Source organism: Triturus cristatus, chromosome 6 (assembly GCF_964204655.1).
Source record: "Triturus cristatus chromosome 6, aTriCri1.1, whole genome shotgun sequence".
NCBI lineage: Eukaryota > Metazoa > Chordata > Amphibia > Caudata > Salamandridae > Triturus > Triturus cristatus.
In genome coordinates this window covers 20,167,924-20,189,438 of record NC_140589.1, presented here as the reverse complement: position 1 = coordinate 20,189,438, position 21,515 = coordinate 20,167,924, and the positions used below count along the sequence as shown (strand labels likewise).

The following is a 21,515-nucleotide window of genomic DNA, read 5'->3' as shown; positions in this document are numbered from 1 at the left end:
AGGAATAACGACTTGCGAGGGGACAAGGCCTAGGGTCTTCAGAAGCGTTGGGGCCTCACTAATCCACCCAAGGCAGGTAAGTAAAGGACCCACGGGAGACGCATGCAGTGTGAGAACACAGCCGCGGATCCCAATAGACTTCAATGGAGCAAGTTCACAGTTGGAATTTTAAAGTTTTAGGATACTTCGGGCGAGTCTAGAAGCAAGTCACTTACAGGGTAAGTAGTTCTAGAGCCAACACACACAGGAGCACCGTAGTGCACGAGTTACCTCACCCAGCGAAGCCGGGTGCATAGGTGTCTTTTGGTGTCGGGTTGCGGCGTCGTTTTCAATGGGAGCCAAAGAAGACTTGCTGCTTGTGAAGACAGAAGAAGTGTCCGGTGGAATCCAAGGCTGGATTCAGAAGAAAGAAGACCTGAAAGCAGAAGGCACAGTGTTCAAAGTCACTTGGCAGTGACCTGGGGCAAGGAAGCTGGATGCCAACAGTCGTGGGATGATTTCAGGTGATCACGGGTGTCTTGACTCTTCAGCCACGAGGTCCAGGAGGTGTCGACGAAGACCAGGAGCTGGATTCCGCGTGACCAACGAAGTCTGCAGCTTACGGCGGTGTCGGCGACCAGATTGGAGTCAACAAGCCTTGGTAACAGCAAGTCTTGTGGAAAGCGTAAAAAGTCAGCGGTGCAGACCAGCAAGGTCTGAGGGACTCACCCAGCGAGGGTAAGTCAGGGCAGGCCTGGAGCAACCAGGGGAGCCCTTTGGTTTGGTAGAAAAGTCTTCAGGGGACCCACAAGCCAACCGGCAAGGGAACGCGAAGACGCCTCGGGAGGATTCACTCTACAGGAGCCCACGGTCACTCGGGACGAGGTAGGCCTCTGATCTACGGTGGAAATCCTGCTGGAGGCTTGGACCACACGTGGTCCAATGCACAAGTTCGTAGAACGTCGTGAAGGGGTTGCACTCGAAAATAGTGCCCGGTACCCAGGTATTGCAGTTCCTCGTCACTCGTGGGGTCCACTTGCCTCAGCTTCGCTGGGGACTCACAATGGCCTTGGAGAAGTCAGGAAATCCACTTCCGGGGCTGCAGGGACTTCGGACTCCGGCGGGAGCGGGAAAGTTTGCGACCGTAGATTCAAAGTTTTGGTGCCTGCCAAGCAGGGGAGTCACTCCTTGACTCCAAGGGAGATTCTTCAGTCTTCCAAAGGTAGTGGAACGTCGAAGGTCCAGGATTCTTCTTCAGAGCGTCGTCCAGGGATATCTAGGTTGCAATGGCAATGGTTCCCCAACTTATACAAGGAAGGCAGGGACTAGCTCTATGACCCCTCCTATGGGAGGGTCAGGGGAGTGGGTGGCTACACCCACTTCCCTTTGTCCAGTTTCGTGCCAGAGCAGGGGCAGGTAGCCCCTGAACCGGTTTGAGCTGGTATATGCACAGAGGAGCCTACTGCTCCCCCAGTGCAGGACTTCAAAGTACTCTAGGAGTGCACCCACCCAGCCCCAATACACTAAATACTGTCTGGAAGGTGGTGACACCTCCCTGTGACAGGATGCCTATTGTTGGGCCTCCTCCACTGCGAGTTTCGGTCAGCAGCAGGAGGGCAGCCCAGTGCTGGTGGCATCCATTTTGTGATGCCAGGGCTCTTCGGGATACTACCGTGTTTCCACAGTAGATACATGTATATCCCTCTAGAAGGGTGGGGTCTAACTCTCACACCAGTTACTGGTGTGGGGGTAGGATTCCAAAGCATTTGACACCAAACAGGATATGTTTTGATACAGCCATCCCAGAGTTAGCATTTACCGCGAGGCTATAATACACTTAAGAGTATATGGTTTAACCGCATCCACAAACAGCCACAGAGAATGGACTCTTGAGAGCTGCAGAGGGGCCCTGCTCAGGCAGAGGCACCCCCTCACATGGAAACCAAGCACCCTGCCCTCAGGATTGATAGGGCCTGCCTTAGGGGTGACTGATAGGTTTATATGTGTGCGCAGGTAGAGATATAGTGAACCGATATCTCACTGAGGAGTGCGAACAGTACCTCACCCAGGCTGCAGTAGCAGGCCTGTGGTGTCAGATTTAGTCTGCTTCCCAGGGGTGGCATAATACATGCTTCAGCCCCTGGTAGGCCTGTGAAGTACCTATGCCCTTGGTACCTAAGGTACCATATACTAGGGGCTCATAAGGTACCACAGTATCCAATCACTAGTGCATCTAATATGCACTCCAAGTTGCTTAGAGAGAACAGAGAGGCTGGGGCCCTGATTAGCAGGGACCCAGCCAGACTATAGCCAGAAACCAGTGTAAACATCAGAAAAAAAGTGGGGGCAACACAAGTGCAGATCCTACTCTCCTACAGCGAGCCACTGAACCGAAGGTGCTATCAATACTAATATCACGGAGCTCTGTGACAAGTTACTCAATGGGTAAGCCACTGAACTGAAGGCACTGTCAATACAAATATCACTGAGTTAAGGCAAGATATTTAATGGTGAGCTATCGAACTGAAGGTGCTATAAATACAACTATTACAGAGCTCTATGAAAATTATTCAATAGGCAAGCCATTGTACCAAAGATGTTATAAAAACAAATATCACAGAGCTCTATGACAAGTTGTTCAGTGGGCGAGCCACTGGACAAAAGACGCTATTAATATAAATATGACAGAGCTCTGTGATAGGTTATACTATGGGTGAGTCACCGAAGGTACTACATATACAAGTATCATGGAGCTCTATGACAAGTCATTCAGGGAAACAGATCTTAAGACTGCTCCCAGCTGGCGGGAGCATTTTTTGGTCTCGCCTGACCCAGCGCATGCGCTGGTCTGGTGAGACATTTTGTGAGGGCTCAAAAAAGTGCTACCACTGTAGCCTAGAGCTACAGTGCATGTGCGTGGGTGCGCGCGCCTCACTTTCGCGGCCGCTTTGATGTTTGATCGCGATCACTTTCACTTTTGCGGTCCCCGTGCGCCGCCATTACTACAGAGCAGTAATAAACAGAAAAAAGCATTGGCATAGCCAATAGGTCACGCTTTTGGGACCTTCTAAGTATTTAGTTATGCAACTGTTGCATGGCTAAACACTTATAAGGTCCCAAAAGCGAGACCTATTGGCTATTCCAATGCTTGTTAAAGCTCCCACCCGCAGGGAGCAGACTTTGTGTTTGCTACAGTTTGGTGGGAGTTTAAAAAAATGCTCCCGCCAGGTGGGAGCAAACAAGTCTCTGTGCCGCTGCGGGAAGGGAAACTGCTGCGTCTCAGGAATGGGACAAGTGAGCAAGCCCTGGGGGATGTCTTACCCAGGGACGAATACGGTTCTGGGGAGCCACGTCCTCCACCCCACAACAAATAGGGCCATTTTGAGCCCAGTCAGAAATCAGCTCAGGGAGTGGGGCCACATGGCCCCCCTCTACTTAATTAAAGAATGCGGCCCCAGGCTAGTTTTTTTCTTTTTTTTTTTTTTTTTAGATCCCATGGGATTGCAGCAACAATTGCAGGGTTTTCTTTCTTTCAATTTTGGACCCAGGTGGGGTGCCCCTAGGTTCCCCTCATTGGACCTAGGAGGACAGGTTATCCCTACCTTGCCACCTAATATTTGTTTTTTATAATTTCAGGACAGGGGACTAAGTCCCCAGGTCCCGTAATGGTTGTCAGAAACATTTTCTCATGTTGCTGGCACCAATCAGAGCGCTCTCTCCCCAGGAGTCTGAGATTGTCCAAGGGAAACAAGCATTGACATAGCCAATAGGTCTTGCCCTTCGGACCTTACAAGTGTTGAGCCATGCATCACATTATCCTGGGTGTTCTTGATTCATTCACCTTCCAAGGGTCTGCACTACAGTGGAAGCAATAAATCTGGTTAAGTTGACCACGGACAAACAAGCAGAGCCAGAGCATGTATGTCCCGATTCCGAAGCACTGCTGGCGGATAGGAAGCATGCATGCGCGCTTCAGAATTACAAGGAGTGTGGAGATGGGGGTACACAAAGCGGCGTACTCTGTTCCAGTGAAATTACAGCTCTTCCCCTTGCCTGTTACATTTACGGTGGACTTTGAAAAGTAAATGAAAGGCCTGATGATTTGTGAGTTGAACACAGTAGTGATGGGACTTTGCTAACTGTTAAATAGTGGACAATATTAAGAGTGTTCGACTTGACCCAGCAGAGTCAACTGCCTATCACTGTCACCAGAGAAGGCTAAATTCAGCCCTGAGAATGCTCCCAGGTGTGTGTCCGACTAGCTGCTCCAGTCCAGGTTTCTGATTTGAATTATGGGACTTGTAGTCTTCTTTATCTTATTCTAAATCAGAACGCTAATCCCATAATGCAAAGAAACCTGGACAGGAGCAGTCCATCACTGGAGAGTGGGAGGGAGAGAGCGTTACAATGCAGAAGAGGAGGACAGCTCTGGGGAAGGAGGCTTTGCTGCCCGCAGCTTGCTTCAAGCAAGTAAAAAATTAATTATGAAAGTCGCAGCTAAACACACTGAAGCCTATGCCCAACAGGGGCGAGGCGGTGGCGACTTTGGAACTGGCTTCGAGTCTCAGAGTCTGCAAAACTGTGCCTTAAAAAAAAAAGCAAATACATGACTATGGTTACTAAAACAATGCCGAAAGGAAACAAAATGGGGAATGTCGAAAAGCAAGTTAAACAAAGCATTTACACGTTCGGGAAGCCGTTGAAAAAGCGCATGTACTGTGTTTAAAAACTAAAACTGGCACTGCAAATAAGCGGATGAAGCCAACTCAACAATCCGTGACTGAGCGTGAGCCGATGCAAGCAAAAATAAATCAGTGATCACAAAGTGTAATAAATAACATAAAGAGTAAGAGCACATGTAATAGGGCAGTCCTAATGGGAGGTTACAAAAGGAGGGACTACTAAGCATAGTAGCCAAACAAAACCAGGCATTTAGGAAGGACAGTAAAAGGAACCAATTAAAAAGATGGGTGGTGCTTGAAGTCCATGAGAGAGCACGCATGCATTGCCTAGTCGAGACTTAAAAAAGCACTCAGGCCACTCAAAGCCCACTATTTTCTAAAACTGGGTTTGACAGACTCTCGAGAGAGTCTCTCAAATCCAACCAAATATACTATTATTTTTAGGTCTCGCGCCTAGCGTTGCACTGCACAGCAGTGCTCGCGCAGCGAGAGTCCTTTTGTCCGGGGTTCAGAAATGGACCCTGGAATCGTACAAGCTCGTGCGTGTGTTTTTTGTTTTGTCTTCTATTATTGGGCTTTTAGTGGCTGTATTTTTTAGACAGAGCATGCAATAGGCCAAAGGTTGGCGCATCGCTCCGCCCACGGCCTATTGGTGTCTATCTGGTTTCAATTATTGTGCCCAGACACAGGCATGATAATTGAAAGCATATGGCTGTCTGCGGCGCGCGCACCATTGGCGGCTGTCTCTGCTTCCAAAAGCGATTGCTTTCGGTTTCGCGATCGCTTTACTTGAGGCCTTGCTTTCAGTTTTGCATTCACTTTACTTGTGGCTTTGCGGCTGCAATACCGTTTGTTGCTTAATTGGGAGGAATGCGTGGCTAATCTTTACGCGGTTACAAGGCAAAAAAAAATGAAGGCGGTTACAAGGCAAAGTAAATGAAAATGTGCGGCAAATATTTACTTCGTTACAAGGTAAAATAAATGAAGGCGGTTACAAGGTAAAAAAAATGAAAAATGCGCGGCAAAAATTTACGCGGTAACAAGGTAAACAATGCGTGCCTAAGAATTGCACTATACTTCTCTTTTTCTAATGTCATAATTGACTGTATCTGCTTAGCTACAAAACAAGGACTCGTTGGGGCTAAGTCATACTTTCTGACTGGACTGAAAACGTGTGATTTTGGATAGAGTTCTTTCTCTTTCCGTTACCCGATTCCCTTAAGTTGTGTGTGGTTTTGTGTGTGTGTGTGGGTGGCTGTGTGTGTGGTTGGCTGTGTGTGTGTGGTTGGGTGTGAGTGTGGTTGGGTGTGAGTGTGGTTGGGTGTGAGTGTGGTTGGGTGTGAGTGTAGTTGGGTGTGAGTGTAGTTGGGTGTGGTTGGGTGCGAGTGATTGGGTGTGAGTGTGGTTGGGTGTGGTTGTGTGTGTGTGGTTGTGTGTGTGTGGTTGTGTGTGTGTGGTTGTGAGTGTGGTTGTGAGTGTGGTTGTGTGTGTGTGGTTGTGAGTGTGGTTGTGAGTGTGGTTGTGAGTGTGGTTGTGTGTGTGGTTGTGAGTGTGGTTGTGAGTGTGCTTGTGAGTGTGGTTGTGTGTGTGGTTGTGTGTGTGGTTGTGTGTGTGGTTGTGTGTGTGGTTGTGTGTGTGGTTGTGTGTGTGGTTGTGTGTGTGGTTGTGTGTGTGGCTGTGTGTGTGGTTGTGTGTGTGGTTGTGTGTGTGTGGTTGTGTGTGTGTGGTTGTGTGTGTGTTGTGTGTGTGGTTGTGTGTGCGTGGTTGTGTGTGCGTGGTTGTGTGTGTGTGTGGTTGTGTGGTGGTGTGGTTGTGTGGGTGTGGTTGTGTGTGTGTGGGTGTAGTTGTGTGTGTGGTTGTGTGTGTGTGGTTGTGTGTGCTTCGGGTTGTGTGTGGCTGTGTGTGGTTGTGGTTGTGTGTGTGGGTGTGGTTGTGGTGGTTGTGTGTGTGGTTGTGGTGGTTGTGTGTGTGGTTGTGTGTGGGTGTGTGTGGTTGTGTGTGGGTGTGTGTGGCTGTGGGTGTGTGTGGGTGTGTTCTGTTTGTGGTTGTGTGTGTGGTTGTGGGTGTGGTGGTTGTGGGTGTGTGTGGTTGTGGGTGTGTGTGTATGGTTGTGTGTGTGTGGTTGTGGGTGTGTGTGTGGTTGTGTGGTTACACATCACATAATTACAATGTATTCAATACAACATAAATACACTCCACATACCACTCAGTACTACATAATTGCATGTCACATAATTACTCTACTTAATGCAAGATAAATACACTCCACACAAAACCACTCTGTGCCACATAATTACACTGTACTCAATGCAACATAAATACACACCTTTCACTCAAGTTCGTGCTATATAAAAAAAACAAAAAAAACCAATTGCAATGCAATAGGTCTCACATTACTGAATCGTTGAGCTGCTATTGGTGTTGCATTATTATTAGCAATGCCAACAGCTCAAACTTTAATAATACGAGACCTATTGCATTGAAAATGCTTGTTTAACCTTAATTTGTCAAAAACTACTGTTTACACCAAATCACAAAAAGCACAGTCTGTGGACCAAGATCCAGCTTCTCGGTCTGTATATGATGCAAGTCCAGTCAGCAGCTTTTGCTGTAGCCCTGCCTAAAGAAGTCTATGAAAATGCATGGGAAGTCTGCATTTTAACCCCCCCCTTTCTTGGCTCCCACTTGATGGATCACCCTGAAACGTTCCATGCACAAACTAGTTAAGAAGTTGCAACTTATTTTAAGGTTTTGTGGAGATTCGTCAAACGGGGCCAAAGTTATTAGCAACACAAAAACCGCTTTTCCTACAGAACAATATTCCCAAAGGTGTGGGAAAACCCAATATACCCTTGGGCGATAAAGCTAAAAACAAGCATTGGCATAGCCAATAGGTCTCGCCTTTGGGGCCGTATAAGTGTTTAGCAATGCAACAGTTGCATAACTAAATACTTATAAGGTCCCAAAAGCGAGACCTATTGGCTATGCCAAGCGGCCGTGCGGCCGCGAAAGTGATCGCGATCAAACATCAAAGCGCCCGTGCGCCCGTGCACATGCACTGTAGCTCTAGGCTGGCCTGGTAACACTTTTTGGAGCCCTCTCAAAGAGTCTCCCCAGACCAGCGCATGCGCTGGGTCAGGCGAGTCCTAATAAGTAGAAAGGTGCCTGCAAGGGATGTTATTTCCAAACTTAGTTTGACAGTTATTTGTGGAAAGATTTTTTATTGTTCAACCCTGATTAGTGGTGAACTAATGATTAATCAAACATTAAAATAGTAGGGAAATGATTTTGAGGCGAACAATTGTCTCAGAAACATGAATTTGCTAACACAGGGTAGACTTTTCTTCAGAAACATATATTTAATTTATGCACAAATATAAACAAGGGAAGCACAATTAGAATCAACCAAACATAGTGCTAGAGGTATCACAACTTAACCTGCAAAGCAACAATGTATACATCTATTCCATAAATAGGCTATCTGGTTTTAGGTTTAAACCTATAATAACTGCTAAAACCCCACCGAAAGGAAAATAGCCATCACCGGTGTAAACATATAAACACTGAAAAAACACCTTTGCAAGCACAAACTAAGTGCCATTCCAAGAAAGGATAAGATGAGTGAAAGAGTAATTTTTTATTTCTTCCTCAAGGGGCCAATACAATGTGACTTTGTTATACAAGGCAGCAGCAAGAAAGACTGGTCTAACATTATCCTGCTTGAGTTTTGCTGTTTAGGGATGTCACTAAAAAATTGTCTCTACTTCCTTCTGCTTTTTTCAGTTTTGTGGTCTTTGGTCTAAAGATTCAGTGTTTAGAAGCATGTTTTAGGTCCTATTAAGTTATTTTATAAATTGTAGAGAATCGGTAAATATGAAAGTCATAAATTATATTTTAGATACATTTGATTTGACTGATAGGTAAAATGGCTGGTTTCATAAGAATCTTTTCCAATATGTACCATCACATTTATCCACACACTAAGAATGGTTGAAATAAATACAAGGTGTAGTAACAGGTGTATGTGAAAAGAATGTTATCACCAAGCATCTGAGATAGTGGTGAAAACATGACACCAGACGTTTGGTAAATACGGAACGCAGTGTCACTTGGAATGCTGCTGAAAGAAATTCCTACCAAGTTCAATAACGATTGGAGTGATATTGTTTGTATTTGCAGGAATTCAGCTACATATTTGAAAAAGTTGTATTATGGCCTGTCAAAATCGATACCTTAGCGGAAGTGCTTCCCTGTAAGAGATCCTTGTCACTTGCTAGATGGTATGCTGAAAGCATCTTTACAATCTTCAGAGTTAAGGAAGAGTACTATTGACTTTGCAGTCCATACAGGTGCACCGTTTCGTTATGCCTGTGAACTAAAAATGGTAATATTTCTCATTTTGTGCTTTGTGTGGCATCAAAGAAAAAGTCATACTAACTGTGTCATTTAGCCAGTGGTTCTCAATCCTACAGGCCGTGAATGCTATATTATCCATGTGGCGGCCGTTCACAGAAACTTTGCTTATTGAGGATGCCAAAGGCAAGAAATGTGATGATCTTAAGTCACATATTGATAGTGATGTGAAACAAGCATTGGCATGGCCAACAGGTCTCGCCTTTGGGGCCTTATAAGTGTTTAGTTATCCAGCACAATATCCTTGGTGCAACAACATCAAGTGTCGCATGGCTAAACACTTATAAGGTCCCAAAGGCGAGACCTATTGGCTATGCCAATGCTTGTTCTTTTTGTAGGTATTTTTAGAAAAGTAAGTTCCCATGTCTGGAGTCCACGTTAGCGCAAGAATCTTTTGTTTCCGCCATCCCAGTGTTATGGTACCAAATTCTTCGACCTCCGAAGGAAGAAAGGCAGCATTTGCCCTACTGGCAATGGAAATTGGTTGTGAAGTGCAAGATAAGCTCGTTGGAGCTTTTGATTTGCTGATCTACCTCTTAGTTACTGATACAGTTGACTCATCTCACCCTTATTGAGAAGAATACTGGTAACAATTGTCTTGAAAGGGGGGGCGGTTTGTTTGTTTACTGTTGTTTTTTGTTTACCAGTTTGGTTATTTCTATTTATTTTGACTGGCACATTTTGTTGAGGAGTAGGGGGACTATTTGAAGAATACTCCTGGTCTCTCCAAGTCTTTCTCTCATTCCCTCTATAACAAGCACGCCGCAGTCCATTTAATTGTGACTTCGAAAAAAAGTTTAAACGTCTGGTAAGTCCCTTTGGGTCATCAGTGCCTCCAAACATAGCATAGACATAGGGCACCGGTACCTGATTGCCTGTTTGTGAGCCGTTATATTTTGGCTTTCAGCCTTGTTGAACAGTGTTAACGATTGATTAATTTCTTTCAAAATCGAAAACGTTCCTTGGAGCTGAAAGATATTTTTTCACGGGTACTGCTTGTATGTTAGGAAACCATTGTTCCTTCATTTAACAATGTGTGTATGTAAGACAGAAGCATCTTTTTGCCTTCAAAAACAGTTTATAATTGGTTAGGAAAGCTTTATTAAACTCTTCCATGTACGCTGGCTACATCATTTATAGGCAGTATCTCATATCCTACAAATTATGACCACGTCCATCCTTGTAGGGAATGCAAACCGATTTCAGACACACTAAAAAACAAACCATTGCAAAGCCGGTAGGGCCCACATTTAATGTGCAAGTGCTTAGCTGCTGAATTTGCCTAAAAGTTTATATTAAAAAAATCGATATGGACTGCTAGTGCATCATGATGCATGTATAAGTGACTGACTTGAAACGGTTTTGGAAATGGTCTATGTTTTTTAACGTTTCATTTGCCGTTCTGAGGGGACCGACTGCTGTTTCTAAATGGTAAATTAGACAAGCATTGGCCGCGCGCGAAAGTGAAAGCAGCGCGACGCGGCGGGGGAGGGGCGGAGGAGCGTTGAGGAAGCAATCAAGTGAGAGGAAAGACATTTAAAGCTGGCGGTTGCACGCGTGCATGCGCGCGTGAACGCAACCGCTAGGCCAGCCAAAGCAGCTTGTGGTAGCACTTTTTAAAGCCCCTACTAAATGTCTCTCCGAGAAGTGCATGCGCTGGCTCAGGCGAGACCTAAAAAGTACAGTCTACTGCATGCTTAGGTTTTTCTACAGGAAAACATGAATGCTGTAGTGGACATAATCAAAATTCTAGAGTCTGAAAACACCCTTTTCTACCAAGTGTTCAGTGTAATTGGTGTAGATGTGAAACATCTCCTTGAGAGTAGGCTGGGCAACACTTTTAGTGACTTTGGCACTGCAACATGCTCTATCTTAGAATTCTTGCCACTTAGTAAGCAAAGAAATGTTGAGGAGCAATGCAGGAAATTTTATTTTGAGGTCTATGTGCAAAAACTTGCAATGATGCATAGAAATGTCCTTTCACCAACCAAGGTATTTGAAGTTAAGGAAGCCTCACTGAGGTACTCTGCACACGTTCTAGATCCCTTCGGAATTTTCTCCAGACTTTGAAAAGTACTACTTAATTTTCGACTGCTTCAATAACTGAGGGCATATGTGCCCAATTCAACTCATATGTTGCATAACATGTCCTATAGAATCGAAAATCTTCAGGTGCACCAGTATTGGCATAGAAAGCTATGTCATAGGCCAGAGTTAGCAAATTGTGCACTGGCTGTTTTGGCGATGCCCCTTTCAAGTGCCAATGTTGAGAGGGTCTTTTCACAGACAAACATTTATAAGGGAAGGAAAGAGTGAGCGTGCATGGCCAAAGACTTACTAAAGAAGTATAGTATGGTGTTCTACAATAATATTTTGATTTGTAAAAATGTTTTTGGACCTCCTATACCCTGTGCACACGCTATCTATACACATGCACTATTAGTGCAGAAAGCAAGCAATAATTAAAAGTTAATAAAAATTCCATTAACACCGGAAAAACACAGTTTCTGTTTTACTGGCGTGAAAATGTGTAACCACTGATAAACACTGTTTGTTTAAGGTATTGAGAAAACTGAAAAAACACCACTAGAATTTACCAAAAATAGAAACTGAAAACAGGAAAGCCTCTCCATGAATCAACTAAGGAAAACGATCTGACAAAACAGAATACAGTTCCTTAAGATCAACAAATGTGCGTAGAACTAGACGTTGCCGACGTTTCGGTCTGTGTTGGCAATAAGACCGTCAGACCATCTTCAGGACGTGGGGTTGATTGTGAAACCAAAAGGTATCCTTGGATAATTTCTTTTGAAGGAAATGGACCCAGTAGCTTCAGGTTACTTAGAGGTGTGCACAGTCCGGTTTAAGTATTATCCGCAGCCTGTTCACGTGCACGTGGTAACAGCAGATACTCGTCTCAGTTACTTATTCCGACGTGGTATGGGCTCCTAAGCAGTGTCCTATGTTTGCGTAGCCAATGCGTAATCACGTCAGTATGGAGCAGAAGGCTACAAAGACTTAATCAGACGTGGTTTGGAGTCATAAGCAATGTCCTATGTTGGCGGAAAAATAAGCGTGCTCCCGTCAGTATGGAGCTGCAGAACAGCTGACCTAACTAGAACTACCTAGTTCCGACTGCCACGGGGCGTGCGTTGAGGATGTCAGAAATGATCTCCCAGTTTTAAGAAACTATTTCTATACTTCAAAGAAACTGTTTCCTAATGTAACAAGTATTGGCATAGCCAATAGGTCTCGCTTTTGGGACCTTATAAGCGTTTAGCCATGCAACAGTTGCATAACTAAATACTTATAAGGTCCCAAAAGCGAGACCTATTGGCTATGCCAATGCTTGTTTCTGTTTATTACTGCTCTGTAGTAATGGCGGCGCACGGGTGCCACCATTACTACATAGAAGTAATAAACAGGAGAAAAAAAAACTGGCATCAAAGTGGCCGTGCGGCCGCGAAAGTGATCGCGATCAAACATCATAGCGGCCGTGAAAGTGAGGCGTGCGCGCGCGCCCGCGCACATGCACTGTAGCTCTAGGCTAGCACTTTTTTGAGCCCTCACAAAAAGTCTCGCCAGACCAGAGCATGCGCTGGGTCAGGCAAGACCTACAAATGCTTATCTTCGCTTCACATATCATTTGTAAAGCACTTCGACATCCCTTGAGATAAAGTCTATGCTACACAAAAAACTAACGTAACGAAGAGTGACAGCTCAAACCGTTATGGAAAGAGTCACCATCCCGAGGCTACTCAGAAAGGCTAAGGGGGACTAGTACCAACCGGTTGCTTTAAAAATTTGGATTGCACCCAGACATTCTCAGCCAAAGTGTTCTTGTTGCTAGACAGCACTCAACAGAACAGGGAGGTTCAGGTCAAGAGCATTCAGAGACTCGTTTTATACACAGCAGTTGTGAAGTACCCCAGCCCACCGGATACCCTGGGACATCAAGGTATGCGCTGGCTCAGGCGAGACATAAGAAGCAGTGGCAAAGAAAATTAGGTCTCACCCTGGAAACCATTTGATGCTTGTTTTCATTTTTTCCCTAAATTCCCACATTGTCAGTGTATAGAACTGTGGCAGCTTTTAAAGAAAAGAGAATTCATTCAAAGATTAACACCTGGGACTGTCTTATACATTGTGCCGCAATGGGGCCGCAACGGGTATGTGCACCCGCTTTGTGCTACCCCAGGGCACAATGGTATTACAGAAGGGGCTGCAGACGCTTACCATGTCCCCTACTGTAGTAGTGATAGCACTGGTGCACATGTTATCATAATAGGACATTCCCTTATTTGCATGGGGTGTAGCCCCATGCAAATAAGGGAATCCCTTTTCCTCTGAGCCCAGGCAATATTATGGACATGGTGCAAAGGCAAACATGCCTTTAAGAGGTGCACTGAAAGGGTGCCACAAAAAGATGGAGCATTATCAGTACACCCCCGGAAGGCAGCCCTCTGGCAGATAAAAAAGGGGGTCCCGTGGACCCAACCAGACGTCCACTTTCAGGCGGGTGCAGTCAGTCAGGGAATCTCTCCCTCCTCTTGAAAATGCTTATTGTAAGAGGTAGGTGGGTAAAGACCACAGTGGAACCTTCCTCTTCCACATCCCTGTGGAGGGCGTGGGGTGCGGTCACCCAGTTTCAGGCCTAGGAAGTTAAGTTCAAACCCCTGGCACAAGACGCATAAAACAAACTTGAGCTATTGTGACGCTGACAGCACCTCAGACGGAGGACTCCTTTTCTACACAATCCCATATTGTGGGCTTCACGCAGGACAAGCAGAGACCTGCAGCGGGACCCCTGCGAACAGAAAGGCCCCTCATTACTCCCCATGCAGCAGGAATCCTGTGAACAGCAAGGCCCCTCATGACACCCCACGCAGAGTACGGGTGAGGTGGACCACTGAGGAGCATGGATGCTCGAGAGAGCTTGAAGCCTGAGGGCATTAATGCTCATTACCGCCCGGGGCCATACAGCTGACGTATTAAGACCTCTAAAGTTTTGCAGCTCCATATCTAGGTAGGTCGGCAAGGCCAGGCTTTTATTTGCTTTCTGGGACTTCTAGTCTGGTTTACTCCAATATAAAATCAGGACTACATCTCCCACAATGCAAAGTGAAAACCTAGTCTGAATTGGGTACCGATCTGGGAAACGTGAGCACTTTGCTGCGTGGACCTTCAATACAGACCATATACAGGGACAGATTCATGAGCAGCTTACAGTGCACAGGAGGCAGTAAATATTTTTAAAAAGAGAAAACAAGTTGTTGTCATGGTTCTAAGCCCTTTTACTGCTTTTGAAAATATGAATTAAGGGTTGAAATGACTGACATGACCCAGTGTCATATTTAAGGGAAGGAGCAACGGAATTTAAAACCCTTGCAAAGTCCACAAGCATTTATAATTAGGGCTCCCGGTTTTAAGGTTTTTTTTTTTTTCTTTTCTGTCTGTATTTAGAATATTTCTTTTTTGGACATCTTCATATTTATCCATATTTATTTTGTGTTTTGAGAATAAATAGAAGCACAATTTTCAGCATTTTTCTGCTTTTAAAAATCAATACAGACGGAAAACTCATTGTTTTCTGTCTGAATTTAGCTGGAGAAAAAAAAAAAATAATAAATCAGTAAAAGCGGAATACTAGGTGTCTTATTTATAATCCAGGACTGGCGGTGGGCACAAGAATTGTATGAACTGCCCACACACCACAGCTCACAGGTCCTGCCAGGGTTACCAGCTGCTTGCTGTTCATCTCTTTCCGTGGCGTGCGTAAATGAACTAGGAAAACGTCACTGCTTTATGTCGCAATCTGCGTCCCTATAATGTGAGATGAAAAACTTAGCTCTTCCAGGATATTCGAGTTTGTCCATCTCCGATTGTGGCAGAGCGCACTAGAGAGTGGTCCTGGGTACCAACCCAGGTGAGATCCGCACCAGAGTGGTCCTGGTTCGATTCGTGCCAGAGAGTGGTCCTGGTTCGATTCATGCTAGAGAGTGGTCCTGGTTCGATTCGTGCCAGAGAGTGGTCCTGGTTCGATTCATGCTAGAGAGTGGTCCTGGTTCGATTCGTGCCAGAGAGTGGTCCTGGTTAGATCCGCGACAGGCAGTGGTCCTGGTTAGAGCCGCAGCAATGAGTGGTCTTGGTTAGATCTACACCAGAGAGTGATGCTGGGTCCGAACCCGGGTTAGATCCACACCAGAGAGTGATGCTGGGTCCGAACCCGGGTTAGATCCACGCCAGAGAGTGGTCCTGGGTCCAAAGCCGGGTTAGATCCGTGCTAGAGAGTGGTCCTGGTTAGATCCGCAGCAAAAAGAGGTCATGGTTAGATTTGCACCACAGAGTGGTCCTGGGTCCAAACCTGGGTTAAATCTGCGCCAGAGAGTGGTCCCGGGTCCAAACCTGGGTTAGATCCATGCCAGAGAGTAGTCCTGGGTCCAAACCCGGGTTAGCTCCATGCCAGAGAGTGGTCCTGGGTCCAAAGCCAGGTTAGATCCATGCTAGAGAGTGGTCCTGGTTAGATCCGCAGCAAAAAGTGGTCCTGGTTAGATTTGCGCCAGAGAGTGGACCTGGGTCCAAACCTGGGTTAAATCTGTGCCAGAGAGTGGTTACGGGTCCAAACCCGTGTTAGATCCACGCCAGAGAGTGATACTGGGTCCAAATCCGTGTTATATCCACGCCAGAGTGTGATGCTGGGTCCAAACAAGGGTTAGATCCACACCAGAGAGTGATGCTGGGTCCAAACCCGGGTTAGATCCACGGCAGAGACTGATGCTGGGTTCAAACCCGCATTAGAGCCATACCAGAGGGTAGTCCTGGGTCCAAACCCGGGTTAGATCCATACCAGAAACTGATGCTGGGTCCACACCCATGTTAGATCCACACCAGAGATCGGTCCTGGTTAGATTCGTGCCAGAGAGTGGTCCTGGTTAGATCCACGCCAGAGAGTGGTCCTGGTTAGATTCATGCCAGAGAGTGGTCACGGGCCCAAACCTGGGTTAGATCCACGCCAGAGAGTGATGCTGGGTCCAAACCCATGTTAGATCCACACCAGAGACTGATACTGGGTCCAAACCTGTGTTATATCGACGCCAGAGAGTGATACTGGGTCCAAATCCGTGTTATATCCACGCCAGAGAGTGATGCTGGGTCCAAACCCGGGTTAGATCCACACCAGAGAGTGATGCTGGGTCCACACCAGTGTTAGATCCATGCCAGAGACTGATGCTGGATCCAATCCCGGGTTAGATCCACACCAGAGACTGATGCTGGGTCCAAACCTGTGTTAGATCCACACCAGAGACTGATGCTGGGTCCAAACCTGGATTAGATCCACACCAGAGTGTGATGCTGGGTCCAAACCCGGGTTAGAGCCACACCAGAGACTGATGCTGGGTCCAAACCTGTGTTAGATCCACACCAGAGACTGATGCTGGGTCCAAACCTGGATTAGATCCACACCAGAGTGTGATGCTGGGTCCAAACCCGAGTTAGATCCACACCAGAGACTGATACTGGGTCCAAACCAGTGTTAGATCCATGCCAGAGAGTGATGCTGGGTCCAAACCCGGGTTATATCCATGCCAGAGAGTAGTCTTGGGTCCAAATCTGGGTTCCAAGCAGACCAGATAGTTGTCCTGGGTCCAAACCTGGGTTAGATCCACGCCAGAGAGTGGTCCTGGGTCCAAAGCCGGGTTAGATCCGTGCCAGAGTGTGGTCCTGGTTAGATCTGTGCCAGAGAGTGTTCCTGGTTAGATCCGCGCCAGAGAGTGTTCCTGGTTAGATCCGCGCTAGAGAGTGTTCCTGGTTAGATCCGTGTTACCGGTTAGATCCGTACCAGAGAGTGTTACCGGTTAGATCCGTGCCAGAGAGTGTTCCTGATTAGATCCGTGCCAGAGAGTGTTCCTGATTAGATCCGTGCCAGAGAGTGTTCCTGATTAGATCCGTGCCAGAGAGTGTTCCTGATTAGATCCGTGCCAGAGAGTGTTCCTGGTTAGATCCGCGCCAGAGTGTGTTCCTGGTTAGATCTGTGCCAGAGAGTGTTCCTGGTTAGATCCGCGCCAGAGAGTGTTCCTGGTTAGATCCGCGCTAGAGAGTGTTCCTGGTTAGATCCGTGTTACCGGTTAGATCCGTACCAGAGAGTGTTACCGGTTAGATCCGTACCAGAGAGTGTTACCGGTTAGATCCGTGCCAGAGAGTGTTCCTGATTAGATCCGTGCCAGAGAGTGTTCCTGATTAGATCCGTGCCAGAGAGTGTTCCTGGTTAGATCCGCGCCAGAGAGTGTTCCTGGTTAGATCCGCGCTAGAGAGTGTTCCTGGTTAGATCCGTGTTACCGGTTAGATCCGTACCAGAGAGTGTTACCGGTTAGATCCGTACCAGAGAGTGTTACCGGTTAGATCCGTGCCAGAGAGTGTTCCTGATTAGATCCGTGCCAGAGAGTGTTCCTGATTAGATCCGTGCCAGAGAGTGTTCCTGATTAGATCCGTGCCAGAGAGTGTTCCTGGTTAGATCCGTGCCAGAGAGTGTTCCTGATTAGATCCGTGCCAGAGAGTGTTCCTGGTTAGATCCGCGCCAGAGAGTGTTCCTGGTTAGATCCGTGCCAGAGAGTGTTCCTGATTAGATCCGCGCTAGAGAGTGTTCCTGGTTAGATCCGTGTTACCGGTTAGATCCGTACCAGAGAGTGTTACCGGTTAGATCCGTGCCAGAGAGTGTTCCTGATTAGATCCGTGCCAGAGAGTGTTCCTGATTAGATCCGTGCCAGAGAGTGTTCCTGATTAGATCCGTGCCAGAGAGTGTTCCTGATTAGATCCGTGCCAGAGAGTGTTCCTGGTTAGATCCGCGCCAGAGTGTGTTCCTGGTTAGATCTGTGCCAGAGAGTGTTCCTGGTTAGATCCGCGCCAGAGAGTGTTCCTGGTTAGATCCGCGCTAGAGAGTGTTCCTGGTTAGATCCGTGTTACCGGTTAGATCCGTACCAGAGAGTGTTACCGGTTAGATCCGTACCAGAGAGTGTTACCGGTTAGATCCGTGCCAGAGAGTGTTCCTGATTAGATCCGTGCCAGAGAGTGTTCCTGATTAGATCCGTGCCAGAGAGTGTTCCTGGTTAGATCCGCGCCAGAGAGTGTTCCTGGTTAGATCCGCGCTAGAGAGTGTTCCTGGTTAGATCCGTGTTACCGGTTAGATCCGTACCAGAGAGTGTTACCGGTTAGATCCGTACCAGAGAGTGTTACCGGTTAGATCCGTGCCAGAGAGTGTTCCTGATTAGATCCGTGCCAGAGAGTGTTCCTGATTAGATCCGTGCCAGAGAGTGTTCCTGGTTAGATCCGTGCCAGAGAGTGTTCCTGATTAGATCCGTGCCAGAGAGTGTTCCTGGTTAGATCCGCGCCAGAGAGTGTTCCTGGTTAGATCCGTGCCAGAGAGTGTTCCTGATTAGATCCGCAGCAAAGAGCGGTCCTGGTTAGATCCGCAGCAAAGAGCGGTCCTGGTTAGATCCGCAGCAAAGGGCGGTCCTGGTTAGATCCGCAGCAAAGGGCGGTCCTGGTTAGATCCGCAGCAAAGAGCGGTCCTGGTTAGATCCGCAGCAAAGAGCGGTCCTGGTTAGATCCGCAGCAAAGAGCGGTCCTGGTTAGATCCGCAGCAAAGAGCGGTCCTGGTTAGATCCGCAGCAAAGAGCGGTCCTGGTTAGATCCGCAGCAAAGAGAGGTCCTGGGTCCTAACCCGGGTTAGATCCATCCACCGAGGGGCGGATTTCCCATCTCTTTAGTTCTACTTCGCAGGGGACACGCCTCTCATCAGTGTCTGGTCACCTAACGCTCCCCCTGATGGACGCGTTTACAGAGGGGCAGAGCACGGATGCTGACCCAAACCACTCTATTACACTGCACAGAAAGAGCAGTGTTAGAAATGTAACTAGTAACTCTCAGTCACTCAGTGTCACTTTGTAGTCACTCAAAAGGTCACTCACTAGTCACTCAAGTGTCACATATAATGGGTTAGAATGTCACACATCAAACATGGAAATGTCACATATAGGCGTGACAGAAAAACTACAGATAATTCATGCTGGTGCACCACGACACTGCACCCAAAAATAAAAACCCCGGTGTGGATAAAGCATTAAATAAAACAAAAAAGGGTGCGATGTTACATAATCTCAATGCACGAATAAGTGACGCAAACCAGAGGTTTTCACGTGTTATCGGCCTTCATCGAAGCTGTCCCGATACTGAACATGGGGACATTTACACCGACGAGGAAATAAGGAAACAACATTGAATAGAAACCAGAAACCCCCGCGCCCCCAAATCCTGTCCATATCTCTGGTACTTGGGGTGTCAAATCTTAACCTCTCCCTCCGTTAACTATTCCTCTCCAAACACCCGATTACTGCAACAGAACCGAAGTGTATTTGTAAAGTGCGCGTTCACCCAGAAGGGTACCTTGGTATCGAGTAACAGATGTTATTTTTTACCCAACTCAGTGGCACTTATTTTATCGACTTCGGGAGGATGAAAGGCTGAGTGGAGCTGCCGGGATTTCAACCTGTGACCATGAGGTCAAACACAGGCCCCTCCTGTGGATGCATTTGTCCAATAAGGGACCAGACCCGGCTGGATAGATTTAGGATGCGACCCTCTCCCCTCCCCCAAAGCTTGCGGAGAGGGCAGTGCGGGTCCGCGATGCAGACTCGGACCCGGCCAGCTGACTCGCTTTCATCGCTGGATTACACCTAGAGCCTCCAGGAGGGCTTGTTTACACTCTCAAAGCTTCGAGGAGGAGTTCCGATGGGCTTTGTCAATCACCCTGCCGGGCCCGCGGGTACCTTCCCCCCCAGGTCCCCTGCGGCTGCTGCTCAGCGCTGTCCAACAATCAGAATGTGCCGCCTTCAAACCCGGAGCGCACCCCAGATCCACGCCCTCCAGGCGGCTGGAGAAAAGCCACTGAGGTCCGGAGTCCTGGCATTCATTGTGGGGTAAAGCCCTTCTCATCCCTCGGCGGGGGCTCTGTCGCGTGGACGCTGCTAAAGCTTTACAGAAAAACAAGCAGCCGATGCAAATATTCGCGCTCATTCCACGCCTGCTTCCCGGTGCCCAGCTCCTGCTGAAAGGCCGCAAACGCCAGTCAAGGAACTACTACTGGATTCTCCCGATAGTTAAAACATCCTTCACCCCTCCCAGTCGGGGTTCCGGCCCAGGCACTCCGCGGACTCTGCTCTTCAACAAGCGTCAGACACAACGCGAGTCCCGCTGGACCATGGCCGGGGCGCTGTGGTCATCCTCTTCGGCCGCAGGGCTGCTCCAGCGTCTCGGGGATGACCATTTGTGGCCAGGATTGCCCCTGGTCCACTCTTTCCTCGCAGGTGGGGTCCATTGGTCAGTTTACCCCGGAAGAAAAATCCCCGAAGTATGGGGCCCACAGGGCTCGTCACTCAGCCCGACATTATTTTATATTTATACATCACTTTTCATGACTTTGACCGACTCCTTCAGCATTGCCACCGCACCCCTGCAGACGATACCCCAGTGATAGAGGCTCGACTCTGAACTCCATTTCAACGATGGTTTCATCAGCATCCGCCACTGGATGGAAGCGAACCATCTAAACTGTAATGCAGACCAGGCCGAGGTGCGCTTATGTGGAAAAAAGAACACATTTTCTCCCCAGAATCGGTGGCCCAACAACCTTGCGCCCCCAAAGCCTCCAGCAGAGGTGGTCAGGAATATGGGAGTCAACTTTGACTGTGCACCACACCATGAAGCATATGAGGGACAGCCAGCAAACCCAAACACCACATTATCATGAAGGCCACACACAACAAGCAACCACCATTACACACACGTCCAGCAACAAAGACTCAACCAAAGCGCATCCAACGGTAGGACAGGATCTGTGACAGAGAACCTCCCCCTTTAAAGGGGCATCGAAGAGCAGGTCACCAAAGTATAGAGACAGCAGAGGGGAGGAAGGAAAAGGAACCAGAGACATGACCGCGTGGGCCCGATACGGACTAGCAATGGATAGAGGGGGATGACCAGGAGTTCTGTCAGTGTGGGCCCGATACGGACTAGCAATGGATAGAGGGGGATGACAAGGAGTCCTGTCAGCGTGGGCCCGATACGGACTAGCAATGGATAGAGGGGGATGACAAGGAGTCCTGTCAGCGTGGGCCCGATACGGACTAGCAATGGATAGAGGGGGATGACAAGGAGTTCTGTCAGTGTGGGCCCGATACGGACTACCGATGGATAGAGGGGGATGACAAGGAGTCCTGTCAGCGTGGGCCCGATACGGACTAGCGATGGATAGAGAGGGGATGACAAGGAGTCCTGTCAGCGTGGGCCCGATACGGACTAGCGATGGATAGAGGGGGATGACAAGGAGTCCTGTCAGCGTGGGCCCGATACGGACTAGCGATGGATAGAGAGGGGATGACAAGGAGT

General features: G+C 47.7%; 1 protein-coding gene across 8 annotated transcripts in view; it reads right to left on the bottom strand.

Moving 5' to 3' along the window:
* Positions 1-21,515, bottom strand: part of KLC4 (kinesin light chain 4) — a 595,564-nt gene that overhangs the window by 450,677 nt on the left and 123,372 nt on the right. The gene's annotated exons all lie outside the window — the stretch shown is intronic.